We start from the raw sequence: 14,278 nt of genomic DNA on the forward strand, positions 1-14,278 counted from the left end.
GACTATAAAATAAAAAAGTCAAATGGAAAACTTATGGATGGTACAATTACACCGAAACAACTGGATGGATTTGAAAATAAATGGGTTAATAAGAACCTAAACTCCACTTTTTTTCAAATTAGAAAAAATGTAAACAAAGAAACAGTGATCATCAACCTTTTTTTAGACAACAAATTACAGTAAACTATGTTATTTTATTAAAAAAATCAGTTCCGTTGATAAAAAAATGTTCATAACCTCTGTTTCTTTCTTTTTTTTACAGTATATGATTTTGAAATAGATTAATTATGTAAAGATGTTTTCAATGTTTAGTTAATACTATTGCTTTGTTTACAAAATGAAGAAATTAAATGGCACCTGATAAGACCAAAAATTTCCTATGCTAAAAAAACGAAGTAAAGTTGTTACGGGCACAACATTGTTTTATACAACGCATAATGATTAAATACGTGAAAGTTGGAGAACAATAATAATAATAAACAGCAATAACAATAATAATAAATAAGTAATAAAACAAAAATAAATAAGTACTCATAACAACATATCCTCAACGTACATACCTTATTGCATTTGCTTGGTTTCAGTCCGTAAATGTATAATAGATAACCAGCCAAAGAGACGAGATATTAAAAAACAACAATAATATTAATAAAGAGTCACACAAGTATACAGACTAGGTACTTGGTCTCTATTTAAAAGTCCATGTATTATAAGCAGTGATCGGAACTGGGGGAACATGCTAAATCTACCATGGGCATACCCATTTCGTCATCAATAGCGTATAAGAATAAAATTTATATTTTTAACCGACTTCAAAAAAAGGAAGAGGTTCTCAATTCGACTGTAAATGTTGATTTTTGTATGTATGTTACGCGAAAATTCCGGTATTTGTGAACCGATTTTCATGATTCTTTTTTTTGTTGGAAAGGGTACCTCCATAGTGGTCCCATTTAATGTTGAAGAAAATCATCCACCGCTAAGAGTGGCTGTTCACGCATGAAGATTTATTTTTATAAATAGCGTCTATTATTTTAATGGTTGATTTTGCTATTTCTCTTTTTGCGTTTTGGCGTTTTTCTCTCTCAATATTTGAGTAGTGAGAACCGATTTTTATTATCTCCTGTGTCAAGTCCCGTATAGTGCCGACCTAGGGGATGAATCCGGGTTTGCGCACTTTCCGGCAACCGACTGCAATAAAACTTGGCAAATATATGTAATTCCACGTATTTTTGAGGTGGGTTTTTTAGTACTCTATACTGATATTATTTTACTGTTTATTTTGTAAATAGTCCAACATATAGGTAGGTTATCTATTGTTTATTTTTATATAGCTTAAGTATTTAAATACGTAACTACCAACAGCAACACAACTACAATATCGTCAGCTTAACGGTAGAACTACATAAGCGACATTTTCCACAAAACAATCTCCAAATTATGTACCTACTGTAAGAAAATCACCATCTTTGTACAGATAAAACTCTTATTAAGTTTATAGCTTTTTTGTTATCGAGTTTCACGTGCATAAAGATACTGAATTTTCTTACCACAACTAAATAAATTAAAGACTTTTTATTTAAAATGTCACTATTACGGTTTCACCTTTAAACAGACGATATTTTTTTTGTGAGAATAATTTGTAGCAAATACTTTATAAAAAATAATAATTTGTCACCAATGTATTCAAATTTCAATAAATAATACGCATATTACAATATAATCAGTTCCGAGACGTCCCGACTTCTCTGACTTCTCGAGACATTCCCATGAATGTCCACGTTATTCTTTATTTCGCTAAATTAACTCTCTCAATTCCAATCACTGGTTATAACTACCAAAGCCACAAAGTAAACTCAAGGAATACTCCAGGTCACTGTCCTCTACAGTCAGACCTGGACCAATTAAAAAAAAACTAGCTATCTATCGGCTATCGACAAATCTCAAGTAAATATGAAGTATCCTTGAAATGCAAATAAAAATTTTAGTAAAGCATTCATATTTTATTTATTCATTAGGTTTCTGGCGGCAACCTTTACACGCATTTTCCACTAAGCGGCTAGTCACGGGTGGCTGGCCGCGCGCGACTAAGCGCTTAGTGGGAAATGGCACTATAGGCACCATACCCATTGACGCGGCCGCGACTCTGAGAGCCGTTTTCCACTAAGCGAAAAACTAGATTCAACAGCGACTGCTCATTTATAAAATGGACGTCGAAGAAATAACAGATGTTTACTTATTATTTTCGCGAATGTTACACATAGGAAATGAAACTATTTTTCCGGATTTACGTATTTCCTCTGATGAGAAATCCCAAACAGAGATAAGACTGCAATACTAATTAACATGTTTTAATTTATTCTAATTTGTAGTATAATTAATAATAAATTGAAGTTAATAAAAATGCATGCAATAAAATAATTTGTTAAACGTAATGTAGCGCAAATGGGAAAATTTCTTTGTAAATTTAAAAATAAGGTATTTAATTAATATAATTAGGTAATTAGGTTTAATAAAAAAATTAGTATAATAAGGTAATTAATAACTTTTGTAATTATAGCGAAAAAATAAGGTGGTTTGCATTAATATTAGAGATAACTGGTTGATGACTGTGTCGCCTCAGTCAATCGTGACCATGGGACCAGTAAAGGGCCCGAAATATCGGTTTGTTTGAAAAAACAAATATACGCGATTTAAATCTGGAAAAATAGTTTCATTTCCTAAGAAAACATAGATTTTGGATAAAAATCTTGTTAAGAGAACGCACTACAAAAGGTGCATTTTATTCGTTCTATAATGACTTCCGAGAACACGACACGAAATTTTTCTATTGTACACTAATGTCGGTAAAATCCTTTGATGAATTGTTATCAAAGCTTAGGTCGCTAATAACGAGTACAACTAAAATGAGAGACTGCATATCTGCTGAAGAAAACTTTGAACCATTTTCCACTAAGCGTCTGGCCGCGCGCGACTACTAGCTTAGTGGAAAAAGGCACTTGTAAGTAAAACAGAGTCGCGCGCGACCAGCCACTCGCGGCTAGTCGCTTAGTGGAAAATGACATTAGCAGCGCGTCTGCAGCTATTCTGTAGCGATGCAGCCGCTGATCGTGTACCGTTACACACACGTGCCATTTAAGCAGCGGTACAATCGCGATGGACGTTTTTCATGATTCAGCATATTATAACAACTGTATCGATGCAAACGCGCGACTGCTACCGCCTAAAATCGCAATCGCAAATTCACGATACAACCGCGCCTTTCGCGTTTATATCACTTAAAAGCCGCCGTATGTAACCGCTCTTTAGTAATCGTATAATTTAAGTATAATATATTTAAATTACACGATTATTATTCCGTTATATTATTATCCGGAATATTATTCCGTTCGACCAGGCTTTGCATTGTCAAACTATAGCGCGCTATCCTAGTAGTTTCGTAGTTTTTACATTTATTTCATTGGAGTGGTGTATTGTTTCTGGCAATAAAAAAATATGCGTCAACGTTCAAGAGCAGTTGACACTTAAGATTTAAATTGACCTATATACCGTTCATTCTCATTTCTATCATTTTACATACTTTTCGGAAATAAACCTTTAGATAATAAATACACCAGTGTACAGAGAAAACAGATTTTTCTACAAATAAAAAAATAACAATCAGACCTATCATCGAGTATATAACCAGAAATAGAGGCGAAAGAAGAGCTATCCCTAGCTATTCATCAGGCAAATGGGCCTTATTTCACTTTTAAATATCAGCTCACGTTTGTACTGAAATCACAAATTAAAAATCTGAAACTGTATAGCGCCAACAACTGTCCTATGTGTACGTCTCATTCCATATTTATTATAATAATGTCTCTAACACCGGGGGCTGTTCCATACGGTGATGTGGGAAAAACAGCAAAACGTCTAATTATAAAACAAACGGAATCACATTTCATCGGTATAATTTAAAATGTAATTTCGCAATTATTGTAAATTATAGCAACGCTCAAGTTAAACTGCTCGATTTGAAGTGAAACAATTGACGATACCCGTCAATTGTTTCGAATCTGGGCTGGCCAATCGGAGGGCAATTGTCACAGTAATGATTTGGCAGAATAAGTTTTCAAACAAATTAAATGACATTTCGTCTTCATTTCTGGTTATATACTCGATGGTACATAAACTGACCAATGAGAATAAAGATTATTGCTACTTGTCCTTGTCATAAAAAAAACAACGCGTTTGTATTTTTAACTTCCTGGAAAAAATTAACTTCCAAGATATTGGCACTCAAACTTTTTCTTTGAAAAATGTCAATTACACTGAATTTGCTTAACAATAATGCTCTGGCCACACAGAGGTAGTATAGTGGGACTGTTCTGGGCCCGGGTATTTTTATGTTCGAGGTCTTATGCACTTTGCCACCTTGAAACCGGGTGGCGTGGTGGGGCGATGCGGGCCGGGACCTAACGCTATGACAAACACCGGGGCGATTTGAGTTATATGCCATATAGAGGGCAACGACGGGGCGGTCCTGGAGCGGGATTGCGCGTTGTATTTTTTTACAACTCTTGAGTGTGTTATTGACTGCCTTCGTGACACTTTGTCTGTTGTACAGTCGACAAATGGAAACCCCTTTCAGCGCACATACTCCCTTCATCTATGATATAGGAACCTTCAAACGAGGTGTGAAGAGGTATCTTTAATTGCCTCCGTGGCCGAACGGTTACCATGCTGGTCTGCCATGCAGAGGTACCGGGTTAGATTCCCGGGCCGAGAGATATATTTAATGTAATATAAAAGTCAATGTGGTTGTCTATGTGTGAGTCCATGGCACCCGCGACAGTGTTTCCCCAGTGCGATATTATTATAAAGTTTTAGTATGAATTCTACTGAAATTTCTTATGCTTGCTTCTATTATGCGAATAAAAGTAAAATTTTCACTTGAATACACAGACAGCGATATTGTGATTTCTTTAAATCTAAGTAGGAAATGGTTGCTTTGGGGTGTCACACCGGCCGCCTATGCGCCGCTGTCCCGCCGCGAACTACGCGTGGCTACCGTGTGGCACGCCGCGATACGCATTCTCTTCCCGCAGGTTTGGGGGCGGCCCCGGACCCCTTTTCCTGCTGCACCACGTCTGAGTGGCCGGAGCTTTAAACTGAAACTAAATTTAGGGGGAATCTCGTTTCGCTGATTCCAGATACGTTAATAACTCAATTTCGCTAAAAATGTCGACTGTTGTTGGTTATGATAAGGACTTCTTTTACATTTAAAAAGGAACTCTTCGAGTTCATTCAGAGAGCAGGCGGCGGGTGCGGGCGCGCGGGTCTTGGCGTCTTCCCTTTTATAGTGCCGAAGCGACTGCGAGCGGGGAGAGCCACACGTCGAAATCGCAAAAAGACGCTAGATCAAGCGCTGTGAAAGATACGGCGCCCGCGCCTGCACTCTAAATGAGCCGTTAGGGTGCGTACAGATACAAGTGTGCAACTCGCGAGCCTTTTGCAAACAGGCGCATTTGCGGCGCCAGATCTGTACGCACTCTTACATAAATCTATAATAACTAGTACTCGACTAGATAGAAACGGCGACTATCAAATACATATTGCACTTACAAAATAATCTAACAAATCTTACTATACAAAAATAATTCAGCAAATATTCGATGGTACGGAACTTCTGAAAGTTGTCTATTATTGCTTAGTTTCACAAACAATTATCGGAAGAACACGGTATTAAACACTAAATTTATCTGCTAATGGTTGTTTTTGTTAAAACGTCTATTTTATCTTATGTAGTAATACTTTCTCACAATCTGACGATATGCTTTACAGCAGGCGGCATGGTTAACTTTCCTCTGCTACATTTACAAAGCTGTACATTAATTTTAAACCGAGTGCGTATTAAAAATATTATACCTCGCCACTTACGAGGTGTTGTTGTAACAATGTGTTTACAATTTGCGAAATTAAAAACTCTATAGGTACTAAACATTGACTTACAATTATATGGACGTCGGGTCCGCGCTAAAAAGTGTCCGCACTTGTAAGGCGCTAAAATCGTATACAGAGCGCGACACTCCGCTTTAGTCTTCATTTGTTCTACGGACAGCGCGATACTGCGATGACATAACAATTTAAATTTCGAATAGGTTGACTTGGGACATTTTTTTCGTGCTTTTTGTATTAGACCCGTCGTCCATTTATTTGTAAGTCAATGGTACTAAAACTCTTTTTCCTTCGCACGTGTGGTCATCATCAAGGGTTTTCTTTAAGGAGAGGATATAAGGCAAGAGTCCGCCACACTGGCCTAATGTGAATTAGATTAGGGGCTTGCAGATTCATTCATCATCAGAGCGTCAAACAATCAACACTCTTCAGAGAACTTCGTGTCGCGACGAAACACGTGTCGGATATATCTTTGGTGGTGGTATCTGTTACTGTAGTTGCTGTTGTTATTTATTTTATTATTTATATGCCGAGTGAGGCTGGGAAAATTACTGCATGAAAGTAATATTCAACGCAAGTGGAGCTATTCTGGACGATTAAAGGCCGGCGCAGAGTGACGTCGTGGCATGGCACGGCACGGCAAAGGATTTTATTTTTGATCAAGTTATTTTTATCCTTATTTAATCGAGGTTAGAATTCATATTACTTTATGTCGATACAATTATACCACGGCACGTCGTGGCATGCCGCGGCATGCCGCAGGACGCCGCGGTATGCCGCGGCATGCCGCAGGACGCCGTGGCACGCCGTTTCATTACACAGACGTCCCGCAAGTCACGTCGGTCACAGAATTATGACAATTTAACTAATTGAAATAAGGTTTGAAACTAGTGCGGCGGCGATTTCGGCGAATGGCGCGCAGCGAATGTGCCGCGGCATGCCGCAACGCGCTTCGACATGCCGCGGCATGCCGTGCCGTGCCGCGACGTCAGTCTGCGCCGGCCTTTAAATAATAATATAAAGAGTTCGTGCAAGTACTGCCACTGTATCTATTTCTGCCGCCAAGCAGTAATGTCAGCTAACTGTGTTCCGGTTCTGAAGGGCAATGATGCTAGTGAAATTACTTGCACATGATACTTTTCAATTTATGTCTCAGCGTGACGGACGCAGCACATTTAAAGAGCTGAGTGGTACCGCAACTGTCATGGAAAGGCGTGTAGCTTTCCATCAGGCGCACGACTTGTTCGTCCCATCATTTAATATTATAAAAAAATCTCTCACTGGGTTCGCGGAGTAGCAAATTAATTTGCTTCCATTTTTATAAACATGTACTCCCCCAAAGTAATGCCTGAATCTAATTAATTAATTAACTAAAATAACACAATGTAGCATAACACAACACGAGCAATTGTTAAAATATCTAAAATAATTCATGTAACACTTAGAAAATGCTAAACAGAGATGAGCTTAGTTAACGCTGGGTTTAAATTGCGTTAAAACCCATTAATGCCCAAAATCGAGGGCAAAACTTATTTACAATTAAATATTTGTTGTAAATAGTTTTGTTTGAGTTTAACGATATCATTACGAAATGTTTATTGTATTCTGATCTAGACAATTCGCATTGCCTTTCTATTGAATCGATTTGCTTGAAAATCACATTGAAATAAATCGATATAAAAAATTGTTATCGATTTTTATAAAAATCGAATCGTGATGAGCGTCTTATTACCTAGTGAGAATCCACAAGGTTGCAAGGTAGTGTTAGGCTACAATCATTGTCAGGTCGTATTTTGCATACTACATTGTATATTGTATCATACTTGAACAAATATGGTAATTGAAATGGTACTCGTATCACTAAACTGCAAACTTATTACACACAATGTGTTAAACCTCTTCACAATAAATTCAAATATTATAGCTATTATTCTACTTCCTTAATGGCGACCGCTAGGCTAAGTTGTTATTGTTGAGAAATTATAATTACAGATGACATTTTACTTAGTGTGGAATTATACCAAATTCCGTACTCGCAATTTTGGGCATTAATGGGTTTAAGCCCTGTGTTAAAATAGCGTCAGGTTAAAACTCGGGCGCTTGCCCATCTCTGTTCGTGTATGTTTTTGTATAAAACAGGGCCATAACATACCACCGTCTGCTGCGCAACCGTTTACAATCACTGAAGTCACTAGATACAATTAGCACCCGGTGTAAGGAGAGATGTTTAAAGATTTTCATGTTATTAGTGTTATTTTTATGACTTCCTAGTGATAGAAGCACTTTTGAGAAATTATCGCACTGCTTTCGTAATGTAACGCAAGAAGATAGCGTCTGACACGGTATGCTAGAAGACGTCTGTTCGAATCCGGCCGGATCAAAGGAATTTTTCTGAGTGTTCGATCTTTGTACTAATCAGTACACAGTACTAAAAAAACCGACCTTAAAAGAACGTGGAATTATACATATAATACAAATCGGTTCTCACTTCTCAAAGTATATTGAGAGAGAAAAACGCCTTGATTTGGAGAATAGCATACCAAATAATCATCCATTAAAATAATTGCTGCTTATAATAAAATTTAGGCGCTGTTTATAAAAATGAATCTTCTTGCGTGAACAGCCCTTAGAGGTGGATGATTTTCTTCATAATTAAATGGGACCACTACGGGGATACCCTCTTTCCAACAAAAAAAGAATCATGAAAATCGGTTCACAAATACCGGAGTTATCGCGTAACATACATACAAACAAAAACACAGTCGAATTGAGAACCTCCTACTTTTTTTGAAGTCGGTTAATAATTATAACAAAGTAATGGAGTAATTTAACATAAATAATAATGAAATATCATTCAATAAAAATTTAAAAGCTGCAGTTCATCAAAGCTACTCAATTTTTTTTTATAATTCCAAGTGATGAGACGAACAAGTCGTGCGGCTGGTGGTAAGCGACGTGCCTATCCATAACAGTTGCAGTGCCACTTAGAACTACTCGTATAAATCGCAAAGATCTTAGGGGCTCTGCGACTGCTAAGACATAAGTTGACAAGTCCCATGTGCCTGTTATTTCACCAGCACTCTTACTCTTCCAAACCGCAGTAATGCTCACATACGGCAGAAGTAGGTAAGGTGGCAGTACTTCCCTAGACGAACTCTTTCACAAGCTCTACTGCTGCTAATTTCTAGTGACAACAAACAAATCAACTAGATGGCGCTTATTGCATAGATGTTTATGAAGTACAATTGTTTTTATCTTGTTTAGGATTAGCACCATCTACCAATATTAGAAAGCGTTAATTTATAATTAGTTTGTAACACACAATGTCATTTATTGACACGCATATTTATTAGTCTTTACAAATTTTTTCAAAAGTTCAGAAAATAATTTTAATTTATGATCATAATATTAGAAGGAAAAAGAATTGAGTTGTTATATTTCATATTGATCAGCGGCATCTAGATATAAGACGAAAGAAGGATGGCGACATCTCGTGTACTTTGTGACCCAGTGTTTTTAACAACGTGCGTTAAAGAGACCTATCAATACTTGTGATTCATTATCAAAGCATCAAAAAAGCTAATTGAGAACAGTCTGTAAACGCTGTTATAAACTTGATATAGGTTATATTTATAATAACATTGTGCTGCATTTCGCTTCAGATGTTTGTTCGTAGTAGCAGAAAATAACAAGTTTTCAGTTTGTTCCTAAAAATAATAAAGAACTTCCTGAATATCCCTAAGTCTGCCACATTTAATACAACGTTAACATGTTCTGTGGCAATACAAAATGAATAAAAATTAAATCTGCCCAAATGGCAGAAACCTGCCTCAAATAGTCACACTGTTCTCAATCTCAAAGTGACATTGGCAAGAGCCCTCTTGTCAAAACGTTCCTTTGCTAACTTTCGTATCTCATTTAAATATTGTCTAAACATTTTTGTCACATTGCGTTTTATTTTTTACTTTATGTTATTATTGTTTAATTGGTTATTTGATTAGGTATTTTATAGCTTTAATGTTTTATGTGTGTACTATAAAATAACCAATACTTAAGATTAGTAAACATTCAATCATGCTTAAAATGAAATGTACGTACAAGAATGTTACCTAATCTATGGTCGAACAGAATCAATTGCGTTGTGTTCTTGCATCTATTCTAAAATACATTGTTTTGCAATTTCTTTGTTCCAAACTTCTAAAAATATACAAAAATATATTAATGAGTAGGCACAAAATTAAAACGTAAAATGATACTAGCGAAGTCTATGAACGGCACTTCGTTGATTTTGGGTCAGCTTTCACCATCCTTCTTTGACCTTTTTCACAGTTTTAACAGTCTTCTTGAGTTATTCGTCCATAATTATACCAAAGGATACGAATTGAGGCAACCAAGTTTCAATTGTAAAGCTTAAATTGGGGGATATCTATTAACTACCAAACGCAACACCGTGGCGATGATTTTCAAAAATCTTTAAATTTACTATGAGACACATAATTATATACAATTACAAATTTGTTGCTTATGATTATTTATGATGTCTTAAAACTATTAGTGCAACTAAAGGCCCATATTAATAAATCCATAACAAGTACAGCATTATTATTAATCCTTTATGGACAGTAACAGCGTTTACCTTAAAATATTAGAACATGATAGTACGGGGTACCCCGTTTCGCTATATGGGTCTCAAAATACCAAACACGGGCTTTACTGTGCGATTTCCAAATGCTTTCTAAGTAGTTGCTGCCCACTGCTTTTCTATATAGAAGTACCATATATTTAATTAGTATGATAGTATATAAATATATGATACAGGGTGCAATCGTTAAGTATGCCCAATCGATTATTCCATAAATATAAGACATATCAAAAAGCTTTAAGCTGATATCGAAAGTACGTCACCTAATCATCACCTAATGAATAAATCGACATCAATAACTTATTAAAAATAAAACTAGATCTAAAATGAAAAAAATTGATCAATTTTATACATTTTTATATCAATTTTATTCATTTTTATGGATAACTTGACCATTCTAGTTTTATTCAATTAAATCATAGTTTTATTACTTTATTTATAGTAGTTTTGTTATCTGTTAACTTATTGCTACCTTTTACGGTAGGAAAACTAAAGACTCTCTAAGTAATGCTATGTTTATGAGAGCGTTTAATGTTAAAATTTTGGATATCTCTTGATTTATTTTTAAAAAGTTATTGATATTGATTTACTCATTAGGTAACGTCCTTTCCATATCAGTTTAAAGCTTTTTGTTATCTCTTATATTTATGGAATAATCGCTTGGGCACACTTAACGATTACACCCTGTATATGATATACTGACAAAATTGAATGATTTATACAGGGTGTTTTTTAAAATACTAACAACCACGCAGGATTATACTAGTAATACTAACATCATAAACAACAACGTTTGTTACATAACTTTTTGCAAAACGTAGTAAATTTACAAAAATAAATTTTTAAGATTTTTTGTGCTATATCTGACATTTTAATTTGGTAGAATAAATTCAAAAGTGCAAGCGTCATCCGCGACGACTCCCACTCCTGTTCTGCACAGAGTTATTACCGTTTAGAGCGAAAGTAAAACCTGATGAGTTATTAAAAGTTAGGGAAGACAAGTTGTTCTTTATAATGTTAGTAACATAGTACTGCGAGGTTATCATGTTAGCAACATAGAATTGCGAGGCTTTTAGTATTTTAAAAATAACTCTATATACATTGAACATTTTATATTGAATCAATATGAGCACTATGGCAAGACAAGTACCGACATTTTTGTGTGCTATTTAATTGCTGTCCATGAAAGGGGTCTTTAATAAAACAACTCGAGTGACTATTAAAACAAGGCTCACTTAGAACTTAAGCCAAGAGCGCCTTCAAATTACAACGTTTGTAGAAGCGCTGCTAGCAGTGCTGCGTCACAGACTACTAATTTCATACAAAATTTAGTCTGCAAAAGTGGCGCGCGCGGTTTTTTATGATGGGACGAATAACAGCAATACCACAAGGGCGCTGCCGGTGCGCTACGTTGTCGCATTGCTGTGGTTTCCACGCACCGAGTGCTACACGAGCAATGCGGTGTCGCAACGTAACGGTGCGTAAGAAAGCGGTTTCTTACGCACCGCAGTACGCCCCCCACTTCGTCTCCTGGTTTTAACGCACCGTCTTTCTGATTTATATGTAATACAACGCAACGTTGTCGCAACGTCGACGCAACGCCCTTGTGGCATCGCTCATAGCCGTGCGCCTGGTGATAAGCGACGCGCATATCCAAGACAGTTGTAGTAACTCAGAGCTTTACATCGCAAAGATTTGAGGGGCACTACCCCGCGCCCGTCACCCTGAGACATAAGTTGACAAGTCCCTTGCGCCTAAAATTTCTTTCAGCTGTGCTTTTAAATGTTGTATGAAAATTAGTAGTGGCGCCACAGACGCGCTACTACAGTATTTCTACAAGCGGAGAACCGCGTCTGAAGGCACCCTATGACTCAAGATAATATCTAGAGGTGGTATCTTAGCCGATGCGCACTCAAGCTTTATTAACATGGGCCCAAGTGTCATTTCACAATGTAAAGTAAAAAAATATACAATATCGAATTTCACTATTTAGATATAATTGAAATAACACAAATATATCTATTTCAACCTTTTGCAATCGCGTTAAGCTAAATTTTACTATCAATTGGTAATTATAATTATTTTGTGATTGCTTTCTCTACTTCATATTGCCACAATGTTTTTTTCTGAAATCTTATTTGTTACAAAACCTAATCACATTGCCTACCTACTAAACCTATTAAAATGAGTACATATAAGTAGTAAAGCTACAGTGAGAAATGTATATCTGCCCTCCCAGCCAGATACCCCAGGTTGACAGTTGGGAAAGCTTTATCCCATCTACCAACTTGAAACTAGGTATTATTTATGCGCTGGATTCCCAACAATACTGCTTCGCTGTTATTATGAAGGATGCGGGTTAGAAAAAGTAAATAGTATTTTTATTTTATATATTACATGGGTACTTTTCATGTAAGCGTTCTGTACTTGATTTCAATGGCAATTTTTTAAATTTAAATATTCTAAAATATTATCATCAAGTATTATTTAATATTCGAGTGTTAGTATTATGAAATATTGTGTAATATTTCACGTTAATATACTCGAATACTTAAGGAATAAAAATTGCCACCGAAATTAAGTAGAGAAAAGTAAAGAAATTTTGACAAAGAAAGTTAGTTAAATTTTACTAATAAAATGAAAATTACCCACAAATAGTTGAATTTTTTATTAGAGATATAATTTTTTATAAATTTCCACCCACTTGTTTGGGTAGGCAAAGGTTCGTGTACATATTGCGATAGTGACGATCAAGGTCTACACCATTATGTTTGTTTTAAACTGTGCTACCATCAATTTACGACACCTTAACCTCATTGGTTACCCGCTGGAAATATACAAGGTGATAAAAACCACTGACTGTTTAAAGGAGCATACTGTAAGAAGTAAAAAATACATATTCGCTTTTTTTTTTTCAAATACATAACATATAAATAAGTTATGAGGTCTTAATTTTTTTCCGTGCATTTCTGTCGAAATATGAAAGCGGCTTCGATTTTTTTTTTAAACACTGGATGCCGGAATGCCATGACATGTTACGATTTTTATATTTTAAAGATTTTGGCTCACTACAAATGAGGCCATTAGCCCAAAAGTGGTGTACACATTTGATTTTTTCTACAATATTACTTTAAATCGTACTAAAGTGCATAATATTATATATTTGGCTGCTATGATCATGTATAAAGAAAATAATAATGATAATATACTTTATACATGAAAATAGCATCCAAATGTATAATAATTATGTACGTACTTTAGCATCATTTAAAGTAATATTGTAGAAATAAAATGTGGGTTACGCCACTTTTGCACTGATTGCCTCAAATAATCTTAAAGGTCTGATGATGTCCAGGAATATGATAAGGATCTCAATACTGTGAACAGCTAGAGGTTTCAAGAGTTTTTTTATTAAACTCAAACGATAGTGTACGATGGTTTCGGTAAAAAAATATTGAAACTGTAATATTGATTTTATTGAACATCATGATTTTTTACTCTAATGTTATGCCATTATTTTTTGTGAAATTACTTACAAAGATCGAACGAAAAATTCCCTCGATATGACAGAACCCGAATCTGAGTCTGTGTGTATATAGGTCCTGTCATAACGAAAGAAGGTTTTTTTTGTGTTCCACCTTTGTATTAATTATTACATTTTTTTTCTTTATGTCGGAAGTTTTACATTTTTTTACTATT

Source organism: Hyposmocoma kahamanoa, unplaced genomic scaffold (genome assembly GCF_003589595.1).
Source record: "Hyposmocoma kahamanoa isolate Upper Pololo Valley unplaced genomic scaffold, ASM358959v1 99702, whole genome shotgun sequence".
NCBI lineage: Eukaryota > Metazoa > Arthropoda > Insecta > Lepidoptera > Cosmopterigidae > Hyposmocoma > Hyposmocoma kahamanoa.